General features: G+C 43.0%; 1 protein-coding gene across 3 annotated transcripts in view; it reads right to left on the bottom strand.

Annotated features, from left to right (window-relative positions):
- Nucleotides 1–543: 543 nt before the first annotated feature.
- TSHZ2 (teashirt zinc finger homeobox 2) overlaps nt 544–18,318 on the bottom strand; it is a 221,445-nt gene continuing 203,670 nt past the window's right edge. For 2 of the 3 annotated variants that reach the window (XM_027645919.1, XM_027645918.1), the window contains exon 3: nt 2,348–9,746. The gene's annotated coding sequence lies outside the window, so the exon portion shown is untranslated. Of the gene's footprint in view, nt 986–2,347; nt 9,747–18,318 lie in introns of those variants that run through there. The other variant, XR_003528144.1, reaches the window with a different exon arrangement.

Below are 18,318 nucleotides of genomic sequence, written 5' to 3'. Positions count from 1 at the left end.
GGACAGGGAATATTAACCAGGGGACAGGGAATGCCCGGGGACAGGGAGTGTGAACCCGGGGCAGGGAATGTCAACCAGGGCGATCCGTAGGGGTGGAACCCCCGGAGGGGGGTTTGGTGTCTCAGTCTCTCCTGGTTTGTGGCCGGCGAGCCCCGAACTTGTGTGACAGCAGAGCGGAGCCTCCTGCAGATCCCTCCATAAATAACCTGGAGTGGCCAGAGCAGCCACAGGCGGGGAAGGAAAAGCTCTGCACCACCAATGCAGGGCGGTGTCGTTGGGCATTTTCCCCTCTTTTTCTCACTTTAAGTGATTATTATTTAAGGGAAAGGAGACTGCTGGAAATTGTTCGTTGAGTTTTACTGAAACAGGCGCATTCCTGTGGGTTTTTTTCACTCCCACAGCCCCTCCAGGTCAGTCCTTTTCTTTCTCTGCAGAGAAAGAAAGGCAAAAAAAAAAAAAAAAAAGAAGAAAAAAAAAGAAAGAAAAGAAAAACCCACACAAAAATCAATCCATCAAATGTCATTACAGATTTATTAAGCCTGATGTAGAAAGACTTTTAACAGTAACATCTTCAGAAAGCATAAAAAGAGCACTTCTGTTCAGTCTTGTGCTTTGAAAATCTAAATATATTTTTATCATATAAATAATTCTTTTCATGTTTTAAGTGCATCTGTTTTTTTTCTTTTTTTTTCTTTTTTTTTTTTCCCTTTCCCTTTTCAAATTTCCATTTTACAATTGGCCAAAACTGAAGCCTGCATTGACTGAAATGAAGCCATTTGCAAAGCTAATGATGTTGTGAAGCATGTCTATGGTGAGCCATATCAGCTAGATTTCAGAAAGGTAGTTCAATGAGTGCAGCATTAAAATGAGGGACAGCCTCCAGCAAAATCATAATTGAACACACCCAAGTCCTTAATGTCTGCAGTTGGGTTTCCTGATGCAAATTACGATAACATTTCAGATGTGAGCAGTCGCTTTCCAGTAGCTGCAGTGGAAAAGAGACATTTTATGCCACAAAGGAAAGAATTACCATGTTTAAAAATGTAAATAATATATGTATAGAAACCTTTTTTATGGAAATGAGGCATTCAGGATTATGTGAACAGTTTGGGCTATTTTTTTTTTTTTTCCTTTTAAACACAACAGATAAAGATGTGTGATCTATTATTCAGGGCTTTAATTACAGTTCTAAAACTGCAGTGATTTTATTAAAAAAAAAAAAAATCCCTGGGCATAAAAAGTAATGTTTTCTGTGGGAAAGTTGAGGGATTTTTTTTTTTTTAACAACGTATTTACCGTGGTGAAAATACAGAACAAAAAAAATCACCATTAATAGATTTCAATGCTGCAAAATCATACACAGAAATACATCTTAAATGCTCTGGAATACAGTCATCTTCCTGTAAATCAGAAAAGGCCTTAGATAAATAGGTTTGACCTGATTTAAATTTAATGAGATACATAGTCCTGATTGTTAATAATTGGTTTGGGGGAACCCAAAACAATAAAAGCAATAATCTCCTCTAGTATAAATTATACGAATTTATTTAGCAATCAACCATGGGGGGGTGGGGAGGGGAGGAAAAGCCATTAACATTATCAATTTGTTTAGTTTAAGTTAGTTATAATAAGCAAATAATTGGAAGCAAAATTGCCAGCCAGGCTTTTGGAAAGACAGTAAATATTGGGAAGATGTGTGTCTGTGATGAAGCTCCGGGGCCACTAGATGGTATGGTCCTCCCAGCAGAAAGGGCTTTTTCCTTGAGAAGGACCATTCATAATCACCCAAACCAAGTGAAACATGGTTTTGATTAAAACAGCCTGTTGGCTCAATAATCTTAGTAATTTTAAAAACATCCTTAATGTGGAAGAAGAACACTGCAATGTCAGAAATGGCCTTGGGGCCCATTATAAACAGCAACAAAATAAATAAGGAGAAGAAATGAGGGGTCATGAAAACAAAATTAAGCTAATGTTTCAAATTTTGACAATTATGAATTGTTCCTCCAAGAAGACATTAAAAAAAATAATTCAGGCACTATTAGATAAAATACAAAGAGAATAATTGTACATGTATGAGTTTCCCATGGGACTAAGCATGCTTTAAAAGCAAAACTTGACTTAGATTTCCCCTCTTCCCCCCGCCCCCCTTTCTAGCCAGCAACTGGGCAGGTCTCATGCAAACACAGACTTGCTTCTCAGAGTTCCTCCAAAAGCTCGTCTCTAATTCCTTTATGAGCCATTAAAAGATGATGACCAAGAAAACAAACAAACAAAAATTACAAGCATATTTTCTATTGGGAAAAAAAAATAAAATAATATCCCCCATTATGGACCCATTTTTTTCCCCTTTTCTTTTGTTAGGAAACCGAAACAAGCAAATATAACAAAATCTGTGTTCATAACATGGCAATATAGTTAATATATACAAATATGTACAGTATAAAAATGCATCAAAGGCGCAACTTTTCATCCCAACAAGTTGCAGTGCCCAAGGAAGAGCAGCTTGGCCCCCCCTCCACTCTAAGTTACAGGCAATATGTTCTATACAGCATGCACTGGTTACAAAATCAGTGCAGAGCACTGAGACATTCTACAGAGAAAGTCACTGCGAGTCCTCTCCAAGGGAGTCCCGTTGGTTTGTTCGTATAAAAAATGTGGTTCATCTTTCCTTTTTGCCATTTAGAGTATATACATTTTTTTTTTTTTTTTGAAAAGAGAAATGAGCTTTTGATTCTTTATTTTTATTACCATTTTTGAAACGAAATTCCAGCCCTAACACCACGGGTCACAGATGGGACCTGAAGATGCTGCCAATAACAAACGTGGGCAGGGGCAGAGCAAAACCATCCAATTTACTGTTATGGCCAACTGTGCTCCTTCCTTTAAATGGGGGTGGATCTCTCGTGATTCCTGTTGACAGGTTCCAGATAATAAAACCCAAAATAAACATGCAGAATAAAAAAAAAAACCCAACAAAACAACAGAGGATTAAGAAGTGGTGCCTGAGCACGAGGCAGGAGGGGGTATTGTACCAGAGACAGGACGGAGAAGTACCCTGAGCCAGATAAGAACTGTTGAGCTTGTCAGCTTTTGCAACCTGTATTGCACATCCCAGCGTTTGCTGCCTTATAAAGCCAAAATCCTGCCCTGCTCATCCTGCAGGCCCTGCTGCCAGCAGTGCCCAGCTGGTCCCTCAACCAGGGGTGGGTGCCTGGGCAGGAAGAGATGCACAAACACACCCGGGTGTGCCCGTGTCTGCACACACATGGTGCATGGAGGGGGGAATATCTGTAGCTACCTGCATATCTACACATAGACATGCATTTATTTAATGCTCCATGGACCAGTTCCTAAGTGAAAACCTTGCCCACGTAAATCCTCCACACTGGAGACAGTTGTGTGGACGCTTCAACACCGTGAATCCCTGGGGATGGGGACAGCATTCCCTGCCTTTGACGTAGTTGCGTTTTTCCAAGGTGTGATTTTCATTTTCTTCTTGAAATACTGATCTTTTTTTTTTTTTTTTCCCCTGCTATCTCATCTGAGAAGTATAATGAGAGAATTTGTTGCCTTTACTTAGATCAAAAAAGGGAAAAAAAAAGAAGTTTACTCAGTGAGATGGTGTGAACTGAAGTGGGGATGTACGATCCGCCAGGATTAGTATTTAATCTGTTGTCTCAAACAGGGCTTTTTACAAAGGCCTGGAGACATTTCATGAGCTGAGAGGGATGATGAACTGGAAGTTTATTACTCTGCAGTTAAGTCCAGTGGTACAGCAAGTTCGCTTTTAAAAATACTCTCCAAGAAATTATTGTGCAGACACTTCGGTACAAGAAAAAACAGTGTCATCCTAAACTTCCTCTGCTCTTCACTTTTTTGCCAGAATAGTCAAAATAAAAAACCACCACTAGCGTAGACTGGATGATACTGGGATAAAAGTACTTGCACTGGGATAAAAGTGGTCCAGCAAAATGAAAGGAGCTGTACCCGTATAAAGTGCTTTATAGTGATACAACTGGTTTTACATCAGGACTTTTACCAGCATGGTCAAATCAATACCAAAGTATTGCAGTCTCCTCCCTGACATAACTCTGAACCTTCTGAAATGCAGAAGGTTTAATTTGTCTGGAGATAGAGACTGTTTGCTGAAGTTGTTTTCAAAACTGCCTAAACACGTTGGGAATGCGAGGTTAGGACCATGAGGACAGTGTTTGAGGCTGTACAAACAGAAGGTAAATCTACTAAATTTGAAGGAGTGGCTCTGGATTTACACTGGAATAATTCCATCCAGAATCTCGCTTCTGTTTTTTAGATATTGGACTGAAACCAAATCAGAGGGAGGCAGTTGCAGGGAAGATCAGGGAGGTGCTGGCAGGACATGGCACAGCACATGTGGGCTGCAAAGGTAAGTCAGCTTCTGTTAACAGTGCAAACCCATCATTTTATTCTTTCACTTTCCCTCAGAGGGAAACTGGAGAATAAAAGTTCTGTATTCTGTGTATTTGTGTGAAGCCAACCACTGTAGGAAATAATGGAGAAAAGAAGAAAATCCAGGAGAGCATTTCTTTCTGGAATAACAAACCAGTGGCTCACCCAGGGCTATCAACAGACAGATCTTGACTTCAGGTGCAGACAAATTAGGACCTCAGTTTGATGAAATGTGAATTGAAGTCTGCCTTTAGATGCATGTCATTTATTCACTTATTACAAGTCTAAAAATATTACACTTGCTGTGGTGCAATCTGTCACATAACACAGTGGTCAGAGGTCGGGCTCCGCAACTGTGGGGGTCTTTTCAAACCTAAATGATTCTATGGTATAAAAAAAGGCTCAGTTTGCACCCACCAATGTCCAACTACAACACTTCAGCACCGTTATGGAAAAGTTCTTAGATTTAGTGAAATTCAAGACCCTCTTGCCGACCATTCCTAACTGAGGACAGAGCCTTGGCAACAAGGAAAGTTGGGATAAATTTTGAGGGGGAGCAGGAAACCCAGGTGAGCAAAACCACAGTGTCACTGACCTGCTGTGAAACCCAGTGAGAAGCTGGTCTGAGGGCCCCTCTTGGGAGGTCAGTACCCAGGAATTACAGCTCTATAGCTCCTCACACAACTTCCTAGGAACACAAATAATATGTCAGGCTGCGAGAAGATGGGCACAAACCAGTAGCACTTGTTCCCAATCCATCGAGGTGGCTGGATTGGTGCTCTTGCTTGGGGACAGATGGCCTTTAAAGCCTGCTGTAATTGCAACATATTGATCCGGAATCTGTGATCAATACTGTCTTTATAGAGAGAATTTTAAATATAAATTGCATCGTATATCTGTTGGCGAAGACAAAAGGCCTGTGTGATGGAGATCCACCTCTGCTCCAACCTGGGAGTTACGATGGCACAGGGAGAGGGGACGTGGCCTCAGCACAGCCCGGCCTCAGGGGCTGAGCAGAGTCAGTTCTTCAATCTCTGCCAAAAATCAGGCTGCCATCTTCATCCCCTTGTTTTTTTAACAGGTTTGAGCCCAAAATAATATCCACAGCACAGCCATGGGCTGCCCTGAGCTGCTGTGCTGGCCCGTGGCTGGATCAGGCCCTCAGGAACCAGCACAGAGCCAATGTCCCCTCAGAACTCCCACCAGGGCTGCCCCAGGCCAAAACTCCCTTACTTCTGTATTTCCTGCTCACTCAGGGCACCTTGTTTTCCATGGATGTTCCCAGTGGGAACATAAGTTTCTGTTTTAGGAACTGAACCGTGGGTATAAATTAATCAATAAATACAGCACTTTATCAAAACATGATTAAGGAAAGAAAAAAAAAGGCCAAAAATTAGGGAAACAATCCTTGCCATGGTAATGAGTAAGAGTTGACTTGATAGCCTGTAAAACTGGCTTGGAAGGCTTCAACCCCTGTCCTGCTAATATATAATTATTGATTTTTAAAATGACTTTTTGTATCCTCCCTGATCTCTAAAAAAAAGCTGGGAAGGTCAGTCTTGTAAATACTTTTACAACTAGGTAATAAACCCCCTGATAACTTGCATTGACAAGTAATTACTGGGCAGGTTTTTTAGCAGATTCTCAAAGATTTTTTTTTTAACCCAACAATTATTATTGTACTAATGACAGCCATTTTTAAAGTTAAGTGTCCTTCTCCCTCTCAGCTTAAATAATAAGAGCCTGGAAAAAACACCTGAGACTGATCCACTGAAATTCTTATATATTAGGCTCCAAAGGGATGCTAATTGCATCTCCTTCTTTTAAAATAGAACAATTTTTTAAAGGTGATATGGCTTATTTTGTCATGGGTGGTGGTGGGAAGGGAGCTGTGGTTTCTGAATAAATCTTTCAAAGCAGGGTAACAATCCTCACTGCTTTATTGCAGTGCAGGAGCACAAACAGCTTGGATATGTGGTGTATCAATATGCCACTTGTTAATAAGCAAGGACGTGAATCATAAATATTCGGCTGTTTGATCACCAGGCTTTTAATTAATGTTTTGATGATCTCCAATAAGAATAAAAGTCAGAACGATAGATATTGAGTAGCTGCGACAGAGAAAAGATGCAATGATTTTCTGTGTTACCTGATTTATATGACAGATAAACTATCAACCCATCCAGTTCCGCACAGAGAAAGAGAGAGATGTACATTTTCTTTTTTTATATCATATTGTAAAAAAAAAATAAAACCCAGTTAATTCAAATGTGTACCTAAAACGTTCCCAGAGGACAGAGATGCCGGCAGAACGAGCGAGGCTTAGCTCTGTGTAATAAGTTTGTGGCCACATTTTTAAAGGAAGTAGCTGTTCCCATATTTGCCTGTGCCAGAGCCAAGCCCCCTGAGCAGAACCTGCTGCTGGGATGGCCAGACCTCCCTCAGGGGGACTGGCCCTCCCAAAATCTCCCCGGAGGTTTGCAGCTCTGGGGTCCCAGGCGCTGACGAGACAGGGCTGTGGGTTTTTTGCTGCTCACTGGCTACAGGACACCAGCAAAACCTCTGTTCTGCCAAAACTGAGCAGCTGGTGACCCCAAGAGCCCCAGCCCTGGTTGCTGTGGGCACTCAGGGCCTCCCTTTTGCAGGAAGAGGCTCCTGGCAGCTTCTCTGGCCACAGGGGACAAACCCAACTGCGTGGAGGATTCTACCAGAGCAGACAGCAAAACACCAGCAACAGGGAACAGCATCAAGAACTTCACATTTGGCTGCTGCAACAAGCCAAATATTTTTTTCTATGCACCCAAAAGCTCAGGGAAAGGAGCAGGCCTGGAGACACACACGTGGTTTCTCCCAGGTGGTGATTTACTGTGGCACTCATGGCCTTTGGGTCCACGCCACAGGCCCCACCTTGGGCAACTTCACCAAATAACTCTGATGTGGGCTGTGCAATTTAACAGCTTCTGAGGAGCTCGATGCTAATGCATTGATTTTGCTTTAATAGAATTTTGTTGTCAATGGCCAGTGCTCAGCACGGCACAGGCTTCAATCTTAACCCATCTGAAGGCTCTGCTCGTTTCCAGTTGAGCTCCGTTCATTTCCAGTTGAATAGGTTAAGCAAAGACAGACCTCACTGTTCTCAATTCACTTTATGATCCTCCCATCATAAAAAATAATATCAGCACCTTGCTTTTCATGTCAGAACTACATTTGAGCTGCTATTCCCTATGCCCATGAGTAAATCCCATAAAAGCCGCCCCGTTGTACTGTCGCTATTTTTCCTTGTGGATGATTGATTGATGGATGAGTGCTGACACTTCAATGAAGCTATTTCGACTGCCATCTCAATCCGATGATGTGAGGGGTATATTTTCTGTCCATGCCTCATTACTTCAGAATGACATTCCTGGAACTTCATTTACTTTTTCCCTCCTTCCCTCAAGCGCCATATTTTTTCCCATCTAGGTTATGCATGCCATAAAAAAAGCAATTTGCTATTATATGTGGCATAAGGGCAACACTTTCCCTAGGAGGTAAATAAGAAGGGCCTTTTTTTCTCCTCCATGTTGAGTTTAGGGATCATGTCAAAATTTCCCGAGCAGTGCCAAAACAGGCCCTTCTGCACAAGCCGGGGGGAATGCAGTGAACATGTTCAGCCTGATTTTGTGAATGCTGCACTTCAATTAAATCCTTGAACATCGAAAACAAAACAACAGGAAAAGACACCCCAAAGCCCCCCCCTTATTTGAGAAAGAACCTCTTCCTTCTCCACTTGTGCCTCGCATACTTTGAATATTTCATTTGCCACGGAATAACGATTTACAACTTGATCCAGACTTATTTTTCCTTGGAGAATAGGGGAAGTTCATCGTTAAATGCAGAGATGGATTTGTCTGCTGGAGGTTGCTTTTGCTGAGCGAGAGTAAACAGGGCTGTGCCTGGTTTTCCAAGCAGTGCACTAGGAAACAGGAGGCTCATGACATTGGCATATCCTGGAAGAGTCCAGGAGTTGACTCGGGACCCGATTTTAATCTGTGTAATACAGTATTCCCGTTAATAATAATGTATAATTAAGACATCCGTTAAAAATCCATAACGTTAATTTAATGGAGAAAATCTAATACAGTTCTATTGGAATTTTTACGTTAAATTAACTTTAACGGGCTTTTAATGGATGTCTTAATTAGATCTCATTATTAACGTGAATATTCCACAAATTAAAATTGGGATCTCGAAGTTTTAATGAAAAAAGTTCCAAGCACAAATTCGGAATTGCCATCTCTGTAGCCCCCTTCTCCCCAGGTCGTGGTGGACTTGAAGGCACAGCACAGAACACGGACACCAGATTCTGATCCCATTTTTGGTGGCATAAACCCAAAATAACTCCATTGACTACAACAGAGAGTTTCAGATTTACACTCACCTAACTAAGAAAGGAATTCTACTTTTCTTCTTTTATATCTATATATAGATATTTATATAGTGATATTTATATATAGATATAGCTATATTTATATAATGTTCAATAATCTAACAATAGTACTTTTGTTTAAAAATCCCTCCATCCCATATGTCTCGTCATAAACCGTAATGGAGATTTAAATATATATATATATCTGAGGAATAAAACAAACTGAAAATAATCCATTTCAAACAAATCTTTGGCAGCAACATGGTTAAGCATAACTATTTGAACAACTTGCACAGAAGATTAACATTGTTCAGAGGTTTTTTGGCTCAGAATCTGTTTTAACTTAATAATTCTTGTACTTACTGTGATGTATTGATCCCTAGTGCAATGACTGGATTGGGCAACCCAGGTGCAACAGTAATAGCTGCACAGAATAGAAACATTTCCTTTAGACAAACTATCCCAAAGGGGTTATAAATAGGAAATGGACATTACCATGAAAAGTAAAGCTTCCAAAGTGACTGCATCTTGTGTAGCACACTTGGACATTAAACTATGAAGAATTTTTTTTTCCTGTCAAGTGTTACAAATTGACGAAATAAGTACATCAATGTTCTCAGTCATTATCTTACTTCAGTGGCACTTTGTTTCAGTGACAGCAAAAAGGGACAGTGGAGACCAGACAGCCCCAGTGCAGTTTATCAATGAAAATCTAATATTGTCCATAAGCAGGGGAGTGGAAATCAATACTTCATTACCAAATTGTTAGTGAGGATGAAGAAGAACAGCAGGAGTTTTTTTGGCAGTCTTCTGGGTCCGGGTTGCTGTGAGTTCAGTGTCAGGGCCGGAGTGACGTGCAGGGCTGGGCGGGAGGCTGGGCTGGAGAGCTGGGACTAAGGCATTCGTCCTGCAAGCACAACAACAACAGCCACTGTCACCAGGTTGTACCAACCACGTACCCGCAGCCACAGAAATTCCTGGAAATGAGGCAGCTTTGCTTTACTTTGTCCACCCACAAGCTCACAGAAGGCAAGGACACACAGGTGGGAACAAAATCCCGGCTCCTTGTGTCTGTAACTGGGCAGGGATTCGTTGGCAAACTCCAGCTGGTGCTGTGGCTCTGCCTGCTACACCAAGCACTCTACTCTGCATCTCTGCTTTTCCCTCATGTTGCTTAAACCAGAACAATGAGCTCCTTTTTACAGCCAGCCAAGAACATACTCTAAAATCCTCTTGGTGCTTTGGACATCTCAGTAACCACATGGTGTTTAATTACTGTGTTATTTCTGTTGTTGTGGCACTTCCCCAGCATTAAAAGCCACTGTTCTTCCAATGGACCTTTTCCATTCTGCAGCTGCTAAAAGTGCTAAGTGACTCAAGTTGTGAAGTTACTGCTACACAGAGACAGAGGGGGCTTGTTTTATTTAATTTCAAGATGTGGGTTTAAAAGTTCAGCCCAAAGTTGAGTTCTGTTTTGCTTATAACCTGGGAGAAAGATACTGAGAAAAGCAGGAGAAAAAAAACAACTGGAAAAATAGGGTGAGAAATGGGGCAGGCAATAAGTAGAGTGAAAGTCAATCTGGAGAGAGCAAAGAGGAAAAAAAAAAGACCAGCAGTGGGCAAAGAGAAATATGTTACTGAAAAATATATTATCTGTTCAAGGCCATGGACAGTTCAGCAAACACAACTCAAACCCTGCGGTGTGTTCCCTGTGTTCTGGCTAAATCAACTGGAAATTCAGTAGTAGCTTTATTTAAAGTAAAATAAACTCAGCTTCTCAAAAAATTCCATATGAAAACAAAAAAGTCCATTGACTTCATGCTATTTAGTTTATAATTTGGTCTGTTTTACAATATCTTCACCTTTTCAGTTTTCACAGCGATGCTGAGTTTTGCACTGGCAACCCAAACCTGCTGTGGAGAAACTGTTGGAAGAAGAGGTTTTGGCAGCTGAATGTAGAGACTTTTGGCAAGGGGGGATGCATGGAAGCCAGTCTGAAATTGTGGTGAATGCCTTAAATCATTATTCCCACTTAAAATACACTAAAAGCAACCTGTACTGACACTTTAAAATGTTGTCTTTAGGTTTCAGGGATAAGGCTCTGGAGCCATTCACACCTTGCAAAGCCATTATTTTTCAGTGCAGAAGGGCAAAACTGATCCAGCTTACACCTTGTTCAGATTATAAAGAAATCCAGAGGCCTTGCTATGGTAAGGCTGGAGCTGAAATAGAGCAACACCAAACAGTCCAAGTGCAGCCCCCCGGGATGGCACAGGACTTTGGCTTCACCTCTCCAAGCAGATATTTGCAGCCCTCATCAGGGTGGAAAACTACCTGTGAGATGCCACCTTAGTCCTGCCTTGGGTCATACCAAGCCCTGAAACATCTGCCTCCCTCATGGATGTGGGATACCAACACTTTGGGCTGGTCCCATGTGGGCCAACAGGAGGGGCAGTGGTGACACAGCTCAGTGCAGCAGTGATGGCTCTTGATTAGCTCAACTCTGCCTCCAGAACATCATTAGGACAATTAAGCAGTGTGTAAAGTGCTAAATCTAGGAAGGAGTCCTGAAGTTACTGCAGAGCACTCGTTTCCTGCCAGAGGGAAATATTTATCAGGGGCTTGGACTGGAAGAATGAAAAACCAAACTCCTGCCTCCTTTTCTTCTTGTTTCATTGTGAAGAAGGCCCTGAGGTTTTGTATTAGACCAGCTGTAAATTCAGCACAGCAATATTCCTGGTCACTCCCATGCCACAAGGGGAGCGTGCACAGAGCAACACTAAGGACAGTGTTAGCCCAGGGCAGAGCTCTTCAGAGGCACATCAGTCAGGGAGGAGATCCACAAGAAACTCTTCTGGCAAGAAATAAACTTTTAAGGCTCAGTGTCCATGTACTTGACTAATGGTAACGTCTACACACAAGTAAAATCAATTGGGACTTGGCATTGATTTCCATGGGATAAGTACTTCACCCCTAAGGTCTTTTGGCCAACTGAAGTCTACATCCTTGTGGTTTTCTTTTTCTTTTTTTTAAATTTTATTGATACCTCTGCAGGCTGGGGCAGGACTTTGGGAAATTAATTAGTGTGAGCCCTGATCAATAAGGGTCATAGTTTATGTATTTCATTATCAAGACTGTAAGAGATTCAGGGAGTATGTGGAGAGCTTGTCACCCACAGTCAGAGCACAGCCACTTGGATGTTCAAACAGCACCTGATGGGCAAAGTCTGCTTATTCCTGGGCATTTGCTGAAATGCAGCTCAACCTGTACCACAAAGAAATCTCCATCATTTAAATTGTTATGAAAATGGAGTTGAAGGTGCTTATTGTACTGATGTGTTGTACAGCATATGTGAAATAGCAGTTGCAGATACTGAAGCTTTGCTTTTATTTAACACTAATTATCAAGCCATCAACAGCTGTGGAGTCGAATCTGTTTGAATGTGGATGTGTCAGAACTCAGGATTCCTTCTAACAACAGCCTTCCCACTCCCTGTCCGTGGTACAGCTTCCCTTTCCTCATTCAAACCTTGCCACAAAAACACAGCTGTGAAACCCCTGAAATGGGAGCTCTCAGACACGTCTGCAGCCCAACACCACTGTCCAGGGCACGCCAGCAGCTCGTGGGATGTGTCTGGCCTGGGCTGGTTCTGGCTGCTCGGCCGGGTCCTGCACAGCTCCTGCTTCACAGAGCCACACTCAGCTTACCCTTACACATCCCAAACCACTCCTTGCACAGCCCAAACTCCTTCTCACACATCCCAAACCCTGTGCTTTCTCTGGTGTCTCCTTTTCCCTTTTCTCCACGGCCACACCAAGGAATGACGTGGCTTCCTGGGGGTAGGACAGAGTATTTCACAGGATATGCTGAGTTGGAAGGGACCCACAAGGATCATCAAGTCCAACTTTTGTTTCTTTAAGTGGACGGCCCATAGAGGGATCAAACCCACTGTTATTAGCACCATGCTCTGACCAGCTGAGCTCATCTCAGGACACGGGCTGCCTGCTCAGGGGTTGGTTTCCAAGTCATAGAATCACAGAATGACAGAATGGTTTGAGCTGGGAGGTACCTTAAACATCATCTCATTCCAACTCCCTGCCATGGGTTGGAACTCTCCCAGGTTGCTCCAAGCCCCATCCAACCTGGCCTGAAGCACTTGCAGGAATGGGGCATCCACAAGTTCTCTGGGCAACCTGTGCCATTCACCACCCTCACAGTAAAGAGTTTCTTCCATATACCTAATCTCCACTCTTTCAGTTTGAAGCCATTCCCCCCTGTCCTGTCACTCCTGATGAAGAGTCCCTCTCCAGCTTCCTTGTAGACCCCTCAGATAGTGAGGGCTGCTGTGAGGTCCTGCTGGTATCTGTAGTCCTTTGCTTGGGGACTGCTGTCACTGTTTGCTTTTTGGGATTTCCAGAAACACCAACCTCTTCAGTGGCTGGTCCAAGGTGTGGTAGAACTCTAGAGCCAGGCCGATGACAGAGGCTCATGTGTTTATAATGTGTTCTTTGTATTTCCAACTCTTTGCTAATATCATGTCACCATCTCCTATTTATGTAATGGGATAATAAAAATGACAATTTTCATCTGTGATCCACCCACCTCAACCTATGGGAGTCTGTGGATCAAAACTTTGTCATGCTGCAGCTGTACCTGTAGTAATAAATTGCAGGACTCTTTAAAGGCCACGAAGGAAGACACAGACAGTCCCTTTGTGGTTACCAAACATGTTATCTCTAGATGTCATTTTCGACCTACTTTTGATAGATTTTTGCAGCAGTGGAAAATCTGTTCCTTAAAGAACCATCCTTACCTAGATACGGAGAAACCAGCAAATTTGGATATATTTTATTTCATTTAGGACTCCTCTCACCATGAATTACAATATTACAGGCTGTAAATGCCTTCTCGTTACCCATAATTATAACTAAAATTATATCAATCTAAACAGTAACTACTCAAATGATTCATCCTGATTGGGAGGAGCAGGCTCCCTTGAGTTATCCCTGCCCATCCATTTTAAAGCCTTGTGCAGGAATAGCTTTCCAGAAGGTCATTTAGCAGCACATTAAATAAATAAACAGAACATATTTGTTTCAGAAAACACACTCTAGGAGGGTGGGAAAGCATTCTGGGAGAGGTAAGAAAAACCCTCATGAAAACTAATACTTTCAGCTCTTCTTCATCCTCGCTGAGGCTGCAGCATCCACCCAGGGACAGGCAGAGGCTCCATGTGGTGCCAGCAGGGAAAGGTCCCTTGTGTTCTGCACACTGAAAGGTGCCACAAGTCACCAGAAGGCCCCTGAGCCTCTCGTGGCCCTGGAAGAGCCACCAGTTTTTGCATATTCCACCTCAGCCATCAGCCACATGGAGAGGGAAGTGGGGAAAAGGCTCCCCTTTGCTGTCAAACATATTTCTGTGCTGTGATCCAAGCTCGTGAGAGTGTCGGACAAGGCAGAGGAAAAGAAATGTGGACTCTGGCTCAGATGTTCCTGGGGTGTGTCTACCTAAACACAAAACTCACTGTGGTAATACCCAAGTGGAGGAATTTAGAGACCTTGTTGCCTGGGCTGATGGAAACTATATTTAATAAAAACTCGAAGTCATTAAGTTGCATTTATCTCAGAAAACTCCTTGTAGAAGACACTTTGTTAAGAGGCCAAAAGCAGGTGAAAATCCTCTGGATTTCAGCAGGATCATCAGAGCCCACATCTGATCCGGTGCAGGCACTTTCTCTGTGGGAGGTCAGAGAAATTCTGCTGCTTTACCTTGGAAGGGTTTTGTGATATAAAAGAAGAATCTGCTTGAAATCTGCCAAAATAACCCTCAAACCTTGCTTTCAGAAACTTCTGCTATCTGTGCCTGTAGTTTGTATGACAGGTCTGTTACCTGTGGCCCTGGCTGAGCAAAACTCTTAAGGAAATGTCTCTTGTACCATGCATGGTGCAGGAAGAACAGTGATCCATCTCTGCCAGGAACTGGGGACTAATGGCACCAAACACCATGGCTGGGCTGCACAGGGACAGCAATGCTGACATTTTAGGGTCATGCCTGTGTAGGCCTTTATGTGCATCAGTCCTGCCTCCTGAGACCTGAGAGAGAGATGAAAAAATTCTCCTGCTTATATATTATCTTTTATGTACAAAAATAACCATATTTTTATATGTAAAAGTATCTATGTATTTCTGGACACCAAGTAACCCAGTCAGAGCTATGGATATGTGCAGCAGTGTCCAGCTCACGAGGGTTCTCAGGCATCCCTGAACAAACACCTCCAAATCCACCTGGATGACGTGGCTTGTGGGAGCCCTGACACCTCAGCCTGAGCCCTTCCCAGAGGGATGGCAGGTTCTGCTGCTGCTGACTGGAGAAGGAACTGGGAGTACTTTAAAAGCAAGAATGATGAGACACACCCCCGAAAAGCCAGAGGCAAATGAAAGGTGCAGAAGGGTGGAGGTGAGCACTGCTGGTTGTGCCCCATCCCTCCCTCTGTGTCCGCTCACCAGAGCCGCCTGTATGGAGTTGTGGGGCAGGGGGCTTGTTTAGGTAGGGAAAAATCAGCAATAATATCTGTTTTTCCTGATAGTTTGGGCAGCTCAGAGCTGTGCATGGGCCCAGGCAGCTGAGGCAGCAATGGTGCCAGAGGGACAAGCAGCTCAGCCTCTCCTCAGGACTGGAAGGGAGCTGGCAAGAAAGGTGGAGAGAGATGGTTTCCAAGGGCCTGGAGTGACAGGACAAGGGGAAATTGGCTTCAAACAGAAAGCAAGTAGATTTACATTAGATATTGGAAAAAAATTCCTTTACCCCGGATCTGAGTGTGGACCTCAAGGTAACACAGGATACACATGTTCAGTGACAAAGAGCACACGTGATGTCTCACAGGTACAAAGGTGTATCCTGGTCCCTATGGTTACACCAGTTACCTGGTGCAACTAATCCCCCTAGTTGCTTCTGCACATGGACAAAGACCAGTACAGGGGTGTCTGGATGCATCACAGGCTTGGAAAGAGAAAAAAAAAAAGCAAAAGAACAGTTAATTTTTATTTTCTCCTTATAAATAAAGTATAGCCATCAAATCACAAGGTATTTGGGAGCACATGTTATTGACAGCCTATTCTTGGGGAAAAGAAAAAAAAAAAAAAGTTGATTTTTTGGCAAAGTTTCCTAAAGATTAAATTGTTCATTGTACAGGGCACCATCTGCCCTTGGAGAGAGATTTAGTTGATGGCAGCTGCAACCAAAGTGTGGAAGATAAAGCTGAATTTCTGGTTTCTTTTCAACTAGCAACTGTCATTACAGGTCACATGCAAACTGTGTCATTTTCTGTGACAAGCAGGTTCTGTAGACTTGGGTGCTTGCTACATTTTAAACTGCCACCTGTATAGATCCCAGACAGAAACAGCTTTTGTAACACACCTTGAAATACGTGAATTTAGAGCAGATAAGACAAAACAATTATGGATCAACCATCTGGACACTGGCCGTGGGTCCCAGTCCCAGGTTTACATGGATGGAGGTCAGGATGAACTTGTGGGTCACCCTCTATTAATCTGGGTGCTTAAAAAGGCCAAATTGTCATTTACAAGTGTTCACTCAACTGTTGCATAATTCCTCAATGGCCTTCTTGTTTCCCTTGTGGGGTAGTTCTCAGTTAGATTAAACCCCACATTTCTTAAGCCCTGAAGAGAATTTCTGAATCACCAAACCAGAAGCTGTTGCTGGTGGGTTTTTCCCCAGCCCCACCTATGAGCTGAGACATTAAAATGCCTCGATTCACTGCCAGGCAGCAAAGGCCATTTGAGAATGGGGAGATGCTGATCTATCTCTGCATCTGAGCTACTTAAATATTACACAAAACTTGTACTGGTTAAAGCAAACCCCTCCAGGAAGGGATTTGTATGTCTTCCCTCTCTCCCGAACACTTTCACAGGAGAATGATGTTCCCTTTCTCCTTTGAACAAAACGGGAGGGGAGAAGTTAAGAGCACACTGGTAGATTTTATTAGGACTAAGAAACAAAGCAAAACAAAAAAGCAAACCCAAAGCTCTTTCCTTTCATCCCTGCCTTTCTATGAAAATGCCTTCATATTTCCAGGCTTGCTGACAATATTTCAGGATGGTACATCACACACCGTCTCGTCTGGAACAGCAGACATTGTCAGAGCTGGGAGACAACCACTCTCTGGTTTATACTTCACAAAGATTCTGTATAAAGCATTTCTATAGAAAAAAAAGAGTTTTGAAATTTGTGAGTCTCTTAGCCTTTCAGACAAGGATGAGTTCTGGTTAATTTTCTTCTGATGATTTCCACATTTTCTGCAAGAAAAACAACAGCTACTATTGCCTTAAGACAGACTGAACTAGTTGTAACATGCCTAGATATAAGATATATTTTTTTTTCATGTAGAAGAATTTGCAGGACATGGATTTATTCTTGAGTTTATTTGGTTCAGTTTAACTTATTGGTCTTCTATCCCATTTTATCACAGTAGAATGGGATCATATTCTGAAACAGAAACTGCTAGTGCTGGTAGGTTTTTAACCAATCTGGTGTGATTAAATCCATGCTTTTGGATAATAAGATTAATTTTAAAATGGGTGGAGACTTTGTCTTTCCAACAGGATATTGTTCATCTTTTCAGGTGTCAGTGCAGCTGTCTGATGGCCTTGTGAAGTGCCCAGACCATCCAAACCAAACTTCCTTGGGAAGGTTCCCATTCCCATGTCTCTTTGCTGCTGCAGCACAGAACCACACTCACCCTTTGCCTTTCCTTAGGGAGATGCACCTGTTTCCATCCATAACCTGACTCAGCTCAAGCGCTTTCAGGATTAGGCCCTTTGAAGAGACATCCAGAAAAATGCTTAAAATCTAAGACTATGCCTGTTTGGGTTCCTTTTTGCAGAGCATTAATGGGTGGGAGGGGAGGCTGCCTGTGGAGGAACGCTTAAAACACAAATTCCCACCTTAAAAACCAACCCCGTGCACTCAGCGCGAGCTGCGAGTAAATCACCAGCTCCGTGGTGCCAGGGCTGCACAGGCTCCTCTGCTGCTGATTTATCTACAAAATATATCACATGCCAGTTGCTTGAATTAGGATCATGGGGAGAAGGGAATCATTAGAGAGTAGAAGAAACTCTAACGCATAAAGAAAACTTATCCGTTTGTCTCCCGCGCGCCGCCTGTTTTATTTCCTCTTCAGGCACTGACAGCGCTGATGAGCCAACGGGTGCTGTAATCCTGAGCAATCGCTTTGGGGGGAGCATCGTTAGGGTTTTGGACATGTTTGACACAGCAAAGCTTTGGATTTCCAGACAGGCCCTTTTCCTCGGTCACTGCCAAGGGTTGGAGGTGCTGGGAGGTGAAGGCACAGCCCGGGTCGGGTCTCTCGCTCCCGGTGCTGTTTGCTTTGCTCTCAGAGTGCCTTGCAAAGCCAGGTAAATTAGACTTGGAGAAAGGGACACTGCATCTTTGAGTAATGA

Source organism: Corapipo altera, unplaced genomic scaffold, assembly GCF_003945725.1.
Source record: "Corapipo altera isolate COAL_440 unplaced genomic scaffold, ASM394572v1 64, whole genome shotgun sequence".
Taxonomy (NCBI): domain Eukaryota; kingdom Metazoa; phylum Chordata; class Aves; order Passeriformes; family Pipridae; genus Corapipo; species Corapipo altera.
The sequence above is the reverse complement of the archived record's forward strand: the minus strand, read 5'-3'. Positions and strand labels throughout refer to the sequence as shown.